General features: G+C 36.7%; 1 protein-coding gene across 5 annotated transcripts in view; it reads right to left on the bottom strand.

Annotated features, from left to right (window-relative positions):
- LOC308640383 (limb region 1 protein homolog) overlaps nucleotides 1–17,518 on the bottom strand; it is a 102,383-nt gene that overhangs the window by 54,716 nt on the left and 30,149 nt on the right. The window contains exon 1 of one of the 5 annotated variants that reach the window (XM_081312316.1): nucleotides 158–272. The exons of the other annotated variants lie outside the window; for them this stretch is intronic. The gene's annotated coding sequence lies outside the window, so the exon portion shown is untranslated. Of the gene's footprint in view, nucleotides 1–157; nucleotides 273–17,518 lie in introns of those variants that run through there. 5 annotated transcript variants of the gene reach the window in all.

Consider the following 17,518-nt stretch of genomic DNA (forward strand, 5'->3'; position numbering starts at 1 on the left):
CAAATGTATGATATATCAAAGTCATTGTACTGTCATGTATAACTAATAAAACAAATAAAAAAGTTTTAAAAATTACAATTATGTTAAATAATTATAATAACATAGGTATAAGCATCATGATAATAAATTTTGGGAAGCCAATCACAATAAGACTTACAAACTTCTCTGGCTGTCAGGTAAGAAATATTTGTTAGCAATTCCACTTATTTTCTTCAAACACACCCCTCAGTCCGGAGGCACCTCTCCTCAGTCTCGACACCTGACAGAGGCAGAGACAGTCTTATTCTGGGCTGCCTTCTTAGGATGAGTATAATAGCACTCAGCCTTCCATCTGGACTGTGCCCTCTGAAGCAGAGGACAGACCTGTTTACTGTCCAGGACAATAGAGACGTGACCTCCAATCACAGGTCAGACAGGCTTGCTTGCAGCCCATAATGAATGCTGTGGGCTCCCCAAGCCTGGGTCTCCTCAGCTGTGACCCATGCCCACAGTGGGGCAGGCAGCCTCTACCTAGCTGTGGGGCTCAGGGTAAGAGGAACCTCCTCAGGAAATTTTTGCCCTTACTGTGCTGTGCATGACAAAGCCCTCTGTCTCTGACCCAGAAATCTCAAATCTCCAGCCAACATCCACAAACCTGGCAGGCTGTCAGCTCCCAAGCAGGATAAAGTCTCAGAGCCTTCACAGGACTTGTCAGTTTTGGCATTATCGAAAAAAAAGAACAAGCACCCATCCAAGTTGGGTTAAGGAATATGAAAAGACTATCCAGATCTAGCAATGATCCCAAACAGTGGGCAAGCTGACAAAGATGTCCATGCACCTACTGCTGGTGCACATCAGAAGGCTGTGCCATAGAAAGGATGTGGACAAACCCATGAGTGCCATGACTAGCAGGATGGACGTCACCCTGACTGGAACAGTAAGGCCAGCAATACCAGCTTAGAGATCTCACAGGCATGATGCTGAATGAAGAAGTCCTACGCTCAGTAAATGGTGCCAAGAATGAGGCCACAGAGCTTTGTGTCACCTGAAGACATTAGGAATTTGGTTTGGCCACAAGCAGTCATAAGGTCACTAGGGATAAAGGTTCCTTGCTTAACGGGGCAGGCCATGGCCTTCTCCAAGTTCCATTGTCCCTCACACCCTACCCCAACTCAAATGCCACACAAAAAAGGACATGTGGGCTAAAGTGGCAGTCTCTCCGTCCTGAGGGGAAGGGAAATCACACATACACACGGGAGTATGAAAGGGACTGCAGGCAGGAGGGCCTCAAACTTCTATGGCTCTGCTGACTATAGTGGCCCAGGGCACCCTTCTAACTGGGCCTGGGAAATGGCTACACAGAACTGCTGGTAAATGATGAAAAAAAAATTTAAATAGAGACAAATATAAATAATTACCTGTTTGGTTACACACTAAAATGCAATGACAAAAAAAAATTTTGAAAGAAGTGATTTAATGATGATAATTCTAGTCATCTTACCAACAACTTGATGTTTAGATAGAAGGAGAAAAAGAATTCAAGAAAACCTCCATTTTAAATAAAAGTCATTTAAATTATGTCCCTCTTTATTCTGGTAATAGAGAAATTGAAATAATGCTATTAAACATTTAAGATTAACACTAATCTTACTAATATCAAAGTCACAGTACTGGGCTGGGGTTGTGGCTCAGCGGAGAACGCTACTCTAGCACATGCAAGGCCCTGGGTTCAATCCTCAGCACCACATATAAAACATAAATAAATAAAATAAAGGTATTGTGTTCAACTACTTCTAAAAAATAATTTTTTTTAAAAAGTTACAGTACTAGGACCTGGTATCAAAAGCAATATTACTAAGATTTTATAGAAAAGAACAATCAACATAATAAAAAGCAGAAAACAAGTTTAGCAAAATATTAACAACAAAATATATTAAAAAATACGGACACAGAAAACATAAAAACCAAATATACCCACTATAACTATATAGGCAGATTAGGTAAAAAAAAATCAGCTGTATAAGCCATATCTATAATAAAACCATACTAAAAAAAAATCAGTGAAAGCCATGCATGGTGGCACATGCCTGTAATCCCAGTGGCTAAGGAGGCTGAGGCAGGCAGATAGCAAGTCCAAAGCAGCCTCTGCAAAAGCAAAGTTCTAAGTAACACAGTGAGACTCTGCCTCTAAATAAAATACGAAATAGGGTTGGGGATGTGGCTCAGGGGCCAAATGCCCCAGAGTTCAATCCCCAGTACAAAAAAAAAAAAAAAAAAAAAGAAAAAACTCATAGGGCAAAGAAAATTTGTATTCAGACATTCAAATAAGTTTTATTATTAAGGAAATAAAGTGCTCAAAATTCAAAATTTACAAAACCTGGACTGGGGTTGTGGCTCAGTGGTAGAGTGCTTGCCTAGCAAGGCCCTGGGTTTGTTCCTCAGCACCACATAAAAATGAAAAATAAAGACATTGTGTCCACCTAAAACTTTTTATTTAATATTTATTTTTTAGTTTTTAGGTAAACTAAAAAATAAATATTAAGAAAGAAAATTTGCAAAACCTAAAAAAAAAAACCTAACTAAGACACGATAAAGGAAGAAATTAAATGTAGCAATTAACAGGGGAAAAAAAGCAAAATAGTAAGAAAATTAAAAGATGGCTCTTTAAAAAGGATTTAGATAACTATCTGGCTAGAACAATTAAGAAAATAAAAGAACAAAACAGTAGGAATGAGAAAAAATACAAACAAGATACAGAATACATTTTCAAAAGAATACCAAATACAATTCTCTTGTCAATGAATTGAGAAATAGGATGAGATGGGTAGGGTCCAATTCTAGAAAATATATGTTGTTAAAACTGACTCAAGCAGAAGAGAGAGAAAAAAACAAAAGAACATTATCCTTTGAAGAAACTAAAAATATTGGCAAAGAACTTTTTTTTTGGAAAAGCTGTTAGCATGATTGTTTTACAGATGAGTATATTTGAAACTTCCAAATAACAGAATTTCCATGCTAATTTTATTCCAAAAATAGTATGAAAAGTTTCATAAACAATTTTCAGATATTAAAGATAAGCATATATACACACAAGATAAGCATATATACCTACACATCCAACTATAAAAGACTGAATGAATTATGACACTTCTGCAGAGTAAGAAGCTATGTCTTAAACTATGAGAAATGTTCATAACACAATTCCACCATGTGGAATTAAAGTCTGCAGACCTCAGTCTTTAAAAGTACATTCAGAGCAAGCAAGTGTAATCAGTATTATACTAACAGTCTTTATCTCTAGGGTTACAATTTTGGAGAGTTGTTTTTCTTATACACTTTTATGCTTTTCTATTTTTCCAAATTGTCTATAGTGAGTATATATGACTAAATAATTTTTAAAACAAACTAATATTTCAATTTTTTTCTTATAAAGGTTAAATTCCTCAAGATTGTCACCCAAAACACAACTTAAAATTTTCCTAGTTCAGTTTGTAAGCTAGACAGTACAGTAAGGTGGTTAAAGCCTCTACTCTAGCAATTGAATTGACCGCTGGGTTCAAGTATTGCTTCTGCCACTTAGCATATAACCCTGCAAATTACTACATTTCGGCCACTTAGCATATAACCCTGCAAATTACTACATTTCGGCCACTTAGCATATAACCCTGCAAATTACTATATCTCTTTGTGCCTCAGTTTCCTCCTGTGAAGAAGGGGATATGAAAAGCACCCTCACCTCACAGGGCTGCTAGAAAGATCAGATAAATTAGTATGTGCAACATGCTTAGCACAGTATCTGGTACTCAGTCAACACAATGTAATAGTTAACACATGCTTCACATTATCACTTCTGATAATTATCACTTCTATTTCCAAATCAATGTTTTACTACCCTCAACTACCATCTTACCATCCTCTTCTCCTTGTCTCTGCCACCTACAAACCTATAAGAAGCAACCCCATCTTCCTTCATGACTAGGAAGCCACCTAGCTCCTAAGTGGCTGCCGTAATGTCCTCTACCTTAATAAAGTATAGTACAAGCTTGGGTCCAACTAACTTAACCTCCATTCTACCATAGCTGCCCGCAAATGTGCTAATAATGCCTAACATCTTCAACTTCGAAACTGCTCTCAGTTCACAACTTCCCACTGTTCTCCAGTTTCAGACCGCTGACCTGGCCCAGGTACTTGTGATCGTAATTTCTTCTTCCCTGACCTCTCCAATCCTTCCATCAGGCTGTTTCACTTGCCTGCACTGTGAACTAGTAGTGCGTTTTTGTGACAATCCAGTCTCAATGATGCTCTAGCAGTCCTTGCCCCACTGACTCCCACCAGGCCAGCTTAAACAATTCCTTGAATGACTTACTCCTTGAATTCTCAACCCTGTGAAAGAGATTCACAAAACCATCAGAAACCTTGGCTACAACATTCTAAAATGGGCCTCAGAGTTACTTGGCTATCTTAACACTGGCTTTTGGCTGGTTTTAACAATTCCCATCATGGTTTTTAAAGCATTTTCCTTCCTTTGTGATCCATCCTCTTCTTTCTTCCAACTATAGCTGACTTTATCTCTACCTCAGTAGGATACGGCAGAGTGGCCTGTGACCCCCTCGGCTTTCCTCCTCTACCCTGCTTCTGTATGGTTTTCTTTGATCCTATAAAAGAAGACACTTTGGGTCTCTTTCCTCCCATAGCTCAATCCCAGATGGTTATCTCTTCACAAGCGATTATTAGAGTTTCTGAAACAGTGGCGTGCATCAAAGTTACAAGGGGCTTGCCCTTTCCTGAACACTGATCCTGAAGCAGTAGCAGCTCAACTAAATCTGGGGAAGATGGTTCACTGATACACTGTTCTTTCCTTATATGCTCTGACTCCTCCTGTAGCCAACAACCCTGAATCGTATGTTTTTAGACCAAATCTTATCACTGTGACCAAGGCCCATAAAAACCAACTGCAATCTTTCCTAAGATACACACAGGTACCCTAAACTTATTTCTAGAATCAACTCATCATTTTATTCCCTGTATCTGCTCCTCCTTCAGTGAAATGTACCTCAACGGTATCATTACTCACTTTGTTTATGCCAACATTTGTGAAATATTCCTGTCACCTACTTTCCTGCACCCCCATTGATGAGCTTTCATCCAAACACCAAGTCCTTCTGACTCTACTGTTCAACTCCAGAACATCCCCCCTCTTCCCCTGCCTCCACACCCACCCAAGAGACGCTCCAGTATCACATCTCTACAAGAACATCAGGAAGAAATGCAGTCACATGCCTTAGCTCTCAGGCCAGAAACATTTAGACAAGAAACAAACACCACTCTCTCTGTAGTAGAACCATATAAACTGCTCCAAAATTTATTTCAAATTGGTCAATATTTTTTTGTTAGAGCAATATAATTACACACGGTATAGTTGGTTCATTTCGATAAAATCATACACACACAAAATTTTATTTCAATCCCATTCCTCTGCCTTTCCCTCCCCTTCTTCCTCCCCCTAGTCTCTATTCTACTCTCTATTCTTCCTCTACCCTTCTGACCTTCATTTCACTTTTTTATTTATTTACTTTTTTTGGATTGGTACTTTCTACATATACATAAAGGTGAAATTTCTTATGGTATGCTTATATGTGTATACAACATGATTGTTAAATTCATTCCATATTTCCTCCCTTTTCCCGCACTTCCCACCCTTCTTATCTCCTTGTTCTACTTATCCTCCTATATCTTTATGAAATCTGATTCCCCTCACTACCTTCTTTCCCTTGTTTTGCTCTAGCTTCTACATTAGAGAGAAAACATTCAATCCCTGGTTTCTGAGGCTGGCTTATTTCCCTAGTGTGATGTTGTTCATTTCCATCCATTTACCAGCAAATGCCATAATTCCATTCTTCTTTGTGGCTCAGTAAAACTCCATTGTGTATATATACCACATTTTTTTGATCCATTCATCTATGGATGAAAACTGGGTGGATTACATAATTTGGCTACTATGAATGGTGCTGCATAAATACTGAAGTTGGCTGTATCATTATAGTATGCTGATCTAGGCGTGAGATAGCTGAATCATATGGTGGTTCCATTTCTAGTACTATGAGGAATCTCCATATTGCTTTCCAAATACTAATTTGCAGTCCTACCAACAATGTATACCTTTTTCCCCACCACATCTCCAGCACTTATTATTTGTGGTCTTGATAACTGCCATTCTAGCTAATGAGATGAAATCTTACTGCACTTTTGATTTGCAATTCTCTGATTACTAGAGTGTTGAATATTTTTTCATATATTTGTAGGCCATTGTGTTTCTTCTTTTGAGAATGTCTGTTGGGTTCATGTGCTCATTTATTGATTGGCTTGTGTTTTTTGGGTTTTTTTTTGGCATGTGTTTTTTGAGTTCTTTATATATGCTGGATATTAACTCTGACAGGGGAAGAGCTGGCAAAGAGTTTCTCCCTTTCTGTAGGCTCTCTCTTCATGCTATTAATCCATTTCCTTCAGAAGATTTTTAATATGATAGCATCCCACTTATTGACGTTGGTTTTATTTCTTGAGCTTTAGGGGTCTTATTAAGGAAGTCAGTGCCCAAATCAATGTGCAAGAGTATTATTCCTGTTTTCTTCTGGCAGTTCAAAGTTTCTGGTCTAATTCCTAATTCTTTGATCCATTTTAATTTGACTTTTGTGCAGGATGAGATAGGAATCTAATTTCATTCTTCTAATTATGGATATCCAGTTTTCCCAGCATCACTTATTTAAAAAGCTATCTTTTCTCCAACACATACTTTTGGCACCTTTGTCAAGTATCAGATGCTGTAAGTATGTGGATTTGAATCTGTGTCCTCTATTTTATACCACTAGTCTCCATGTCTATTTTGATACTAATACCATGCTATTTTTATTACTATAGCTCTGTAGTATAATTTGAAATCAGTTACTGTGATGCCTCCCGCTCTTATTCTTCCAAATGAATTTTTTTTTAAAGAGAGAGAGAGAATTTTTTTTATATATTTATTTTTTAGTTTTCGGCGGACACAACATCTTTATTTGTGTGCTGCTGAGGATCAAACCCGGGCCGCACACATGCCAGGCGAGCGCGCTACTGCTTAAGCCACATCCCCAGCCCTCTTCCAAATGAATTTAAGGACTGTTTTTTTCTAGTTCTGTGAAGAATGTCATTGGTACATTGATGGGGATTGCATTGGATCTGTATATTGTTTTGGGTAGCATGTCCATCTTGACAATATTAATTCTGCCTATCTAGGAACATAGGAGGGCTTTACAGCTTCTAAGGTCTTCTTTAGTTTCTTTCTTCAGAGTTCTATAATTTTCATTTTAGAAAGCTTTTACCTCCTTTCTTAGATTAATTCCCATTGTTTTGTTTTTGTTTTTGACGTTATTGTGAAAGAAGTGGTTTACCTCGTTTCTTTCTCAACAGAATCACAGTTGAAGTAATTAACTTATGAGTGTTGATGTTGTATCCGGCTGCTTTTCCAAATTCATTTATTAGCTCTACAAGTCTTCTGGTGGAGTTCCTTGAGTCTTATAGATCATGTCATCAGCAAACAGAGACAGTTTGACTTCTTTTCCTATTTGTATCCCTTTAATTTTCTTGTCTTGCCTGATTGCTCTGGCTAGAGTTTTGGAACTATATTGAATAGAAGAGGTCAGAGTGGACATTTTGTCTTGCTCCTGATTTCATAGGAAATGCTTTCAGTTTGAAAGACAAAAAAAATATTTGCAAAAAGAAATCTGATTTTCAGCTATATAAAAAAGAATAAACTATGGGCTGGGGATGTGGCTCAAGCAGTAACACGCTCGCCTGGCCTCTGGGCGCTGGGTTCGATCCTCAGCACCACGTATAAATAAAGAAATGTTGTGTCTGCCGAAAACTGAAAAATAAATATTAAAAAATTCTCTCTCTCTCTCTCCTCTCTCTAAAAAAAAGAATAAATTAACAATATTACACTTACAAAAAGGCTGCTACAGTATAAGCCATCAAAATTATTTGGTATAACTTATAACTTTTCAATGAAATACTAAGGGTAGCTGCTACAGTAAGAAATGAGTGTTACTCTGTATTACTTTGACTTAATCCAGTATAAGGATGTGACAGTTGTATTTCCCTTTTTAAATTTTATTTTCTTTTTATGATTAAATGAGACAAAATCAGCCATGCACATGAAATCAATTAAGTTTATTCATTAAATGTAATATAGCAAATTTTTTTATCTTCAAAAACTTTAGGGAAGACATAACAGGACTATACATAATCAGAAATTTCATTGTTTAACTCAGAGTCAACTAGTTTACAGAAGTACTAAAAATCTATAAACTTAATATCTTTCTTGAGAGCATAAGAATATTACAAAGCCTGAAAGAGTGCAGGATTTATGGCATGTAACACATGAGATTTTTAGGGTTCTGGGTGTGATTCTGTCTGCAAAGTAATGAAAAGCATGATGAGCCCTTATCACTACCATTAATTGCCAGCAGGACAACATATATGCCTACTCTACAGTCCTTTTTCCATCCAGAGTCAGAATTAGGAGATAGCCAACTCCAAGGGGACGCTTCCTATCAACTCTACTCCTTCATATATTGAGCTAAGATATTCATCAGATGTTAGAACACCTCATTGAAATACCCTCAAACAATACAAGGACAAAATATCATCAAGGAAGGAGAAGGGCCCTATGGCTGACCTTAAAAAGTGAGAAGCCTCCTGAAGATAAGAGGACTATGAGGACTTCTCTTTACTATCAATAATTGCACTTCCTTCACATAATTCTGAATGCTTAGGCTGCTATGTCTACGAGGGCCTCAAAAACTTCACAGTATTGTTACACTCAAGTATGAATGCATATCTTGACCCACCCCAAAAGTACAACTCTAAGTTCCTCTAATGAAACCCTTCCCTTCAATTAAGATCATAGCATAACAAGCGCAGAGCATATTCATGCAAAATACTATCAAGATAAGTACTCTCTGCCAATGAAGTGCCATGTTGTTTTCAAGGAATAAATATGTAATCACACTGGTTCATGCCAGTACTATTGTGAAATTACAATGACTTCAACATCATAATAGCTAAATTTGATGAAGCAGGCTAGTAAAGACTAAACAGAGACAGATTTATTTTAGATTTATATAAGCACTGAATGGATAGTCTACAATACTGAAATGTTATAAATGCTTCTTGGAATTTTTGTGCTGGTCAATGATACATTTAATTGCTCTATACTGAATATCAGTGAAGTGGAAACTACAATGTACTTACAAAAGCATCACTAAGAACTTGATATGTTTCTATGGTGATGAACAATCAAACAAGGTTTCTCCTGACATCTGGCCCTCCTATAAGGAATGCAAACACCACTCGATATGCCATGTCTCCACACACTAAGAAAGCCTGGGAAAACCTCTATGTTCACAGAACATGTAAAGAGCAAGTCATTGTTTTGGTTTAATGAAAAGGGTTTCTTAGTAACTTTAAGATAAGGTTTACTCAGCATAGCATCAAGGCTGACCCGTCACACATGCAGTCATGGGGGAACACTAAAGCAGAACAGAAAATAAAAGGAGGACTAATGATTTTAAACCACAAGAAAACTGCAAGCAAGCACTTTTGGAGAGCATCCAATGTCCCCCTTACCCAACAACCACTAAGCACATGCACAAAGGGGCTTGCCCAAGGAAACAGCTCTCCTCAAGTTCTGTGGTCAATAGTGAGATGCTCTTGAATATTAACATGCCATGCAGTCTATTTTAAAAACATATACAGTGATCTACACAAGATGGAAAAATTGACACTATAAAATACTCCAGCTATTAAAACTTTCCCAAAAAAGTATTTTAGGTAAGTTACAATAAAAACATTAATATTGCTAGTTCAAAATGTTCATTATATTAAAATTTGTGGACAGAAATTTCCCATGATATTAGATAAGCTCCAGACTATAAGTAAATAAAATAAAACAACAAATTCCTAGCCTGAAATGAAAGAACTGAACTATAAAAACTTAAATGTAACTCTAAATTTGGGGAGAAATTACTTCTCACCGCACTACTTCATATCAAAACAATTTACTGGTTAGTCAGTGAGACTCTTCTATTTCTGTTTTAATTAAGCCTTCAGTAATAAATTTCCTGTGAAATAGAGATGGGAGCTAACATGCAGAGCTCTCATCAGCCTTCTTCTACGTGCTTATCAAATCCTCACAATAAAGAAAAAGCTCAATTTTATTATCCACAAGAAGCTCAACTCAAGAGTAGTGATTTGCCTGTGGTCATACATTCAGTGCACTTCAGAACTGACTTTTTAACTCAGGTCTGCCCACCTTCAGAGCCCATGCTTTCCACTACCCCAAAAAGACAGAAATTAGGTACAAAAGAAAGAATGACAAGTAGAAAAGTGGGAAGAAAGCTTTAAACATATGACAAACCTACAATTTCAGTAAGGAACATAAAAGCTTCTTTCACCAGACATTAATTTTCAATTCTACAATAGCCAGCTCATACCACGGTCAAATGCTCAGTCCCATGGGAAACTTTTAATACAAGAGAACATCTTAGTCAATATGCTACTATTCCACTTTCATAAAACTCCCAAGCACACACTCTAATATTTAGACAAAAAAAGATTAGGATTCTTATTTATTACATTATTACACAAAGCAGAAAAGATATTCAGGTTTGCAATTCAAAATAAAGGAATGTCACATGACAATTTAGATAAAGTGTCATGATGCTTTTCTGGCAAAAAATACACTTACACAAAAGCACTAGAAATTCCAAAATACCACAAAAGAGCTGTGCTTTACGGCAGAAACAGTACACAAGCACATGAGAACTATAGGTGTCTGTTCTCTCTCTAAACCAGGTCCTGGGTGAGCTTCGCCAGGCTGTCTCTCCCAGATTTCTGCATTTCTTACAGCCCTTGATAAATGAGAGCAAAGCTGGGTGGTACATGCATGTAAATAAATTTTTCCACTGAAAATCAATAAACTAGTTTAATGTAGTAGCATCTGTTTTGTTAATGTGAGCCCATCACCAAGAAATGAATCATCTTTTTTCCTTCTATGTCTAAATAATAAAAGCACGTTGTTCGGCTTTCGTGTCTATTTATTATTAAATAATAAAAAGCACACTATTTGGCTTTGTATGTCAACTTAGGTGGACTATACCCAGGTATATACCTAACTTCAAAAAACATTACCATGACTGTTGTGGCATCCATGTAACCCTCCCAATGACATCAACCCACCCAAAAGATAACAAAACACTATCATGTTTTCATTTACTTCAAACTTGTAATAAAATACATGAGACATAAAATTCACCATTTAACCATTTCTAATTAAATAAGGTTCATGGGAGAAGTTTGTTCACATGCTGCGGTGGCATCTCCAATAGTCATCTCCAAGAACTCCTCTTAAATGGAAACTATGAGCCCATTAAACAACAGCTCCACTGTGCCTGCCCCAGCCCAGGCAGCCATGCTTCTACTTCCTCTGTGAATGTAACTAACTACTCGAGGTACCTCACCTGAGCATAATCATGCAGTATTTGTCCTCTGAGGACTAGCTTATTTTACTTGGCATAACGTCTGGGGTTTGCCCATTCTGCAGCAGTGTCAGCACATCCTTCCTTGAAGCAGAATAATATCCCATGCATGCATAACCACATGTTGCTCATCTACTCACCTGTTCCCGGACACTCAGGATGTTCCTATCCTCTCACCACTGCTGCGAGCATGAGTGTGCAAATAACTACCTAAGTTATATGCCCAGTGGAGAAATTGCAGGATCCAATGGTAATTTTACTCTCAGTTTTTTATTTTTGTTGTTTTTTTGAGGTACCACCACATTTGTCTATCAGCAATAACTTTTCCATTCTCACCAATGACACTCTAGAATTCTAATCTCCCACATCCTCATTAATGCTTATTTTCTGGGTTCTTTGCTAATAGCCATTCTAATAAGTGTGAAGTAATATTTCATTATAGTTTTGATGTTTGACTGAAAAGTTCTACCACCCTGTTCTTCAAAATTACTTTGACTAGTTTTGGTTTTCTGATTTTCCATAAAATCATTACTGCTTGTCATAAGGGTTTAAGCATTGTTCATTAGATTTATTTCAACATATTTTAGACTATCTTGCCTAAAGGGAATAAAAGGAATTTTTAATTGGATTTCTTCTTTGTTGCTGGTATTTATTGACTTTATGTATTAATCCTATGTCCAGCTTTCTTGTTATATTTTCTTATTGGAAACAATAAATAATTTTTGGATTTTATACAATCTTTTCAATAATCATCTGTTAATAATGATCATTTGAATTTTTCTGTTTTGTTTTTTGTTGGTGGTGGTCTTTTCACATCATTTCCCTGACCTGTGAGGTGAGGGTTACCTATGATGGAAAGGTCAAGAAGAAACCACTAGAACTACATCTACCTAGGAAACTAGTAAACAAAGCAATACCACAATCTTGGAGGAATTACAAAGATTACTATCACCATCAGGGATTAAAAGATCCAGGGGAGGCAATTCTAACATTATTTAGAAAATAAAATTGATTATTTGAAATAAAAATATTTGCAATGACATTCCAATTTTAAATACTTTCTACATGTTACCAATAAGTATTATGTCAATTATTGGCTTAAGGTAGATATTTGTTATCAAGTTAAGAAAATTCCCTTTGTTCCTACTTTGCATTTGGGTGCTTTTTGTTTTGTTTTGTTTTATTTTGTTTTGCTTTTTGGTGGGCGGGTCATTTTTCGGTTTTGGTTTTGTTTTTTTTTTTCAGTTTAGGGAGAACCCAGGGCCTCGCTCTTGCTAGGCAAGCACTCTACCACTGAGCTCCATCTTCCAGCCCTTTTTATTTTATGTGAGACAGCGATTCACCAAGTTGCCAAGGCTGACGTCAAGCTCACCAACCTCCTACCCCAGTCCCCGACATAGCTGCAATTACAGGCAATGTGCTCCTAATTTAATCATGAATAAATATCAACTTTATTGAATATGTTTTCTGTCCCTTTTCACCCAACTTGCAGAGAAGCTGCCTGTTTTCTTTCTTGGTTTCATACCACAGAGCAGCAAGGAATGCTACCTCCTCCATTCTGCCATCTTGGATCTGTTTTCTCTCTCTTCAGAAGCTCACTAGTGGGTTGTTTTTGTTTGTTTTATCATTTTTACTTTCCTAATATGAATTATCAGTCACGCACCTGAATTTTTAAGGAATTACTTGCAAATATTTCTTCATGAATAACATCCCAGATCCAAGCTATCTATTTTTAATAAATAGAACCAAATTAAGCCTAAGCATTATTCTACTTTTTTTTTTTCTGCTTAGCATCAATTTTGAAGTTCTAGGGCTATCTTGATGTGCTATAGACAAGTTTTCATCAGCCAAATACAGAACACTAATTCACTGAATATTAAGCTGAGTAGCTCTACAGAGTCATCATCTTCAACTTTACTAGCATACTCCTCATCACCTTGTATTTAAGCATCAATGTCCCTTATATTTATGGTATTAATCAATCCTTCATTATGAGTATCAGATAAACAACACATGATTAAGAATTTTTAAAAACAGAAACATAATACTCAAAACTACTATTGTGGCTCATGGGGTTCAATGAGTGATCAGTTAAGTCCTGAAACCTTGAGCATGCACCCTGATCTCTCAAATTGTCTGGCATACTCACCAAATGACAGTCACAGACTCACAACATGCCTTCAAAGAAAAAATATTTATAATATGTATGAATACATGTAATATTTATTGACTTTTTAAAAAACAGAAATAACACCATGAGGTATCTTTAGAGAATTAAACTGCAGGAACACTTCCGTAATTTCTGAAAAGTTTGAGAATCATTTGGTGTACATATTCACAGGGTAAAAGAAAAAAAAAAGACTTTTTGGGTTCACTATTGATTCTGTTGCTGACTATATACCCTGGAAATTTCATGAGAAAACTAAAATATTAAGACATTATCTACAAAATTTGTGCAATAAAGTATGCCTTGATTATCGCTCAGATATTTAAAATACCAAATGAAATAAAATACATAAGAATACTTTAAAAACAGTAAAATAGTAAATAAATATGAATCTTTCATAATGTCTGAATGCAGGGGGAAGATCTAGTGCCTGTTTTATGTAAGAACTGGATTCAGCATGTAAGATTTGAGGTTAACAGTAGTAATAGCATCCTCTAGATTCACTTCAACTTCTCAGCAACTGTATAACAAAAACTACAGCTGACAGCACAGTTGGAAGAACTCCAGCCACAAGCTCTCCTAAACCTGCAGACAGCACAGGGAGCAAGGCAGCACCAGATCAACAGAACAGGACCCTGAGGACACATTGGGAAGAGGCAGCTGTGAGTTCCAGCAGAGGTCAGGTCCAGCCAGGACAGATGTGGTGAGGCTGAGCTCCATGCCATCAATGGGGCAAACACTCTAGAAACTGTGGGAAACAGTACATCTGGTTCCAGACACATAAAATCCTAAATCTACCCAGCTAGCTGAGGAACCAGGCAGGATTGGGGCTGGGAAGACACCAGTCCTATAAACAGAGCTCAGGATGGTCAGGGGTCTGCAAAGGTTCAGAATCAGTCAACCAAGCTGCACTAAAATAATGCATCAGTCTAAGAGTCTTATTTTGTGTCAAGGTTCTAAAAACATTACATCCTGAAAGGAACTGCAGGAACCCATCTCTCCCACACAGGGCTCTGCTGGAACACACTCAGGTCCCACACCCCCAAGACAAGTGGAGGGAGATAGCAGAGTGCTCACTTTCACCCTTGTCTCCCTGCAGAAGGACTCCACCCCAGCACCCTAAGTATTCAAGTTAAAGACACAATGAGGAACAACCACAATCCTAACCCAAAGCAGTTATAATTACAAAAGAATCATGCTGGAGACAACACTCAGGAAAAGGATTCTGGCAGGAGTGTATTGAGGAACAACTGATTTCCTGGCAGAGGGAGCGATGTGAAGGAAGAGGTGGAGTGAGAAAGGACAGGGCCTGTTCTAGGAGAGGTGAGTTGGTAGGGACACAACACAGGGCAGGCAGGGAGCCCAGGGAAAGACTCGGCTTAAGACAGATGGAAGCCAAATTACACATAAGGTGCTCCTATGTGTAATGCACCAGAGTTTAGACTATTTTGTTGGAATTAGAAGCTATCAAAGATTTTATGGAGCTGAGGTACATATACAACTAATTTTTAAGGAAGCAAAGCTAAAAGGCACTACAGCAATTACTTTGTATGGGGATGAAACTGGCTATAGAAAAAAAAAGTAACTTAAATAGTCCAAGTGAGAAATGAGGAAGCCTGAACCAAAATAACAGCAGGAAGAAAAGAAAATCTTATTCTGAATATTGAGTAAAGCATTTTAAGTCATTTAATGCAATTAATTCTCATTATAACATAAAGTATTTCATTACTTTCTTAAAAATTACATCAGAAATATAACTTGAATTCTATGTGTTTAAAAAAAGATGTAAAAATCAATAACAGTTATCATTCTGATACCTCAAAAAAAGGTTTAAAAACATCTAAGCCCTTCACAAGTCTATTTAAAAATCAACTGCTTATAAAAATATTCACTGATGTGCAATGTAAGCATTAAATATTAAGTAATTCTACCTGAAATAAACTTTTAAAGTATAAAATACTTACTTCTAGCCTTATAAAACCTAAAATTTCTTTTCCCGTATTCCATAAAAAACAGGAAATGTTTCCCATAAAACTGATCCTTTCAATACACTTTATTCTAACTTTTTTGACTGTCAACATACCCTTATGTTTTTTCAGTTTTTGCTTGCTAACCTAATTTTTAATCACTAAAAGACAAATATGTCTTTTACATACATATAGTTTAGCATTTCAGTTGCTTTAAAGTTCAGTCACTCCAGAACAATGCTTGTCTTTCTAGATGAGAATTTCCTTTCTTTAAACAGAAAGTTCAAACCAATACATTTTTAAGTTGTATCACTGTCAGTAACTTAAAGAAAAGTAGATGAAGCACAATCTAAATATTACCTAAGTAAAGTTATCAAACAATCACACTGTCTTTGATGTGTCTGAGTACACAGTATCTACTTTTGGTATATAGATGAGCCAAATTAATGGATTGTAGATTGATATTATGTACCAAGTTTCAGCTACATATTGGCAAACATTTCATAAAGATCAAAGATCATCCTTGTGACATGCTGAATAAGTGATTTTATAGACAAATAAGTACAAGACAAATGCCATGTAAATACAGGATTTTCACAATACAAACTCTAACCTCTTTGGTGAGCACTTACCTGGCAGTCATATGATATCATAATTACTTAAGAAGTCTGACATCTAACTTCACTTTCAAATAACATTCCTCTCAACCAAGGGTGGGTAATTTTCAATTCCCCAAAAAAAGTCTTGGAAAAAAATTCTAATGAAACAATTATTATTTCTATAAAACAGAAACGTGCTCTGCTCCTAAAATGATGCTTTCACCCTTCCTCTGACCAAATATTTCATGAATATTGGAAGTATTTGAGGCCAGTACAATTAAAAGTATAATTAGTTTAAAATCTGAACCTGGTAACTTTTTATTTCTTCCCTACCAAAACGTTCCTCAATTAACAAAGAAGCCTGAACTATGAGACATTAGTTAGTAATTTAATTATCACATAAAATAAAGTTCAAAATTTAGTTGCCTATTAAACATGAGACCTGTTTTTTACAACCTATACTGTTCTAAGATAAAACAGATCCTGTTTCAGGATACATAACAAAAGCTGGCCATGTCGATGCCAACATAACTGCCCATGTCACTGTGCTATGACATAAAAATCTGTCCTATACTAATTTTCCTGATGTTTCATTAGCAGCTCTCACACACTTGTCACGTTTGAGCTCTTTGTGGTAACTGCTACAGATAATGTGTCCTGGGCACATTATTTCACCAACACCTTAGACTAGATCAGGACTTGAGTCCGGCTGCTCTGAACTCCAAAATGCACATTTTTGGCCATTACATTATTATGCAAATAAAGAAAGAATCTAGCCTTAAATGCAGAAATCCCTCATTATTCTAGGTGGAGAGAAAGATGAAAGTAATAGGTAGTAGTCCAATTCAAAATGCTGTACTTTCACAAAGTATATGAAAACTAATTTTTAAAAAAAGCAGCTGCTATTCAACAATTCATTGTGACTATAATTTAATTCCCTCCAATAGGCAACTGCACTAAGAGCAATGAAGTTGATGCCATTTCAGGAACTAAATGAAGTTTCATTCAAAGTCTTTATGAACGCAAACCATCTCTAAAGGAAACCAGCACAAGTGCTCTGCTCCTCACATGATGCTTCTGCCCTTCCTCTGAGGGCCCGTGTGCGAACCTCCCTATCTGAAAGGCTCTCTACCTATGCCTCCACCGCCACACCTTTCACAGCAAAGGGGTGATTCCTAAGGCCTCCACTGCAAAGCACTGCCAGATGGAATGTTTTGAAAATAACCATTTTCTGCC

This window comes from Spermophilus citellus, assembly GCF_964194105.1.
Source record: "Spermophilus citellus genome assembly, contig: SCAFFOLD_131, whole genome shotgun sequence".
Classification (NCBI taxonomy): Eukaryota; Metazoa; Chordata; class Mammalia; order Rodentia; family Sciuridae; genus Spermophilus; species Spermophilus citellus.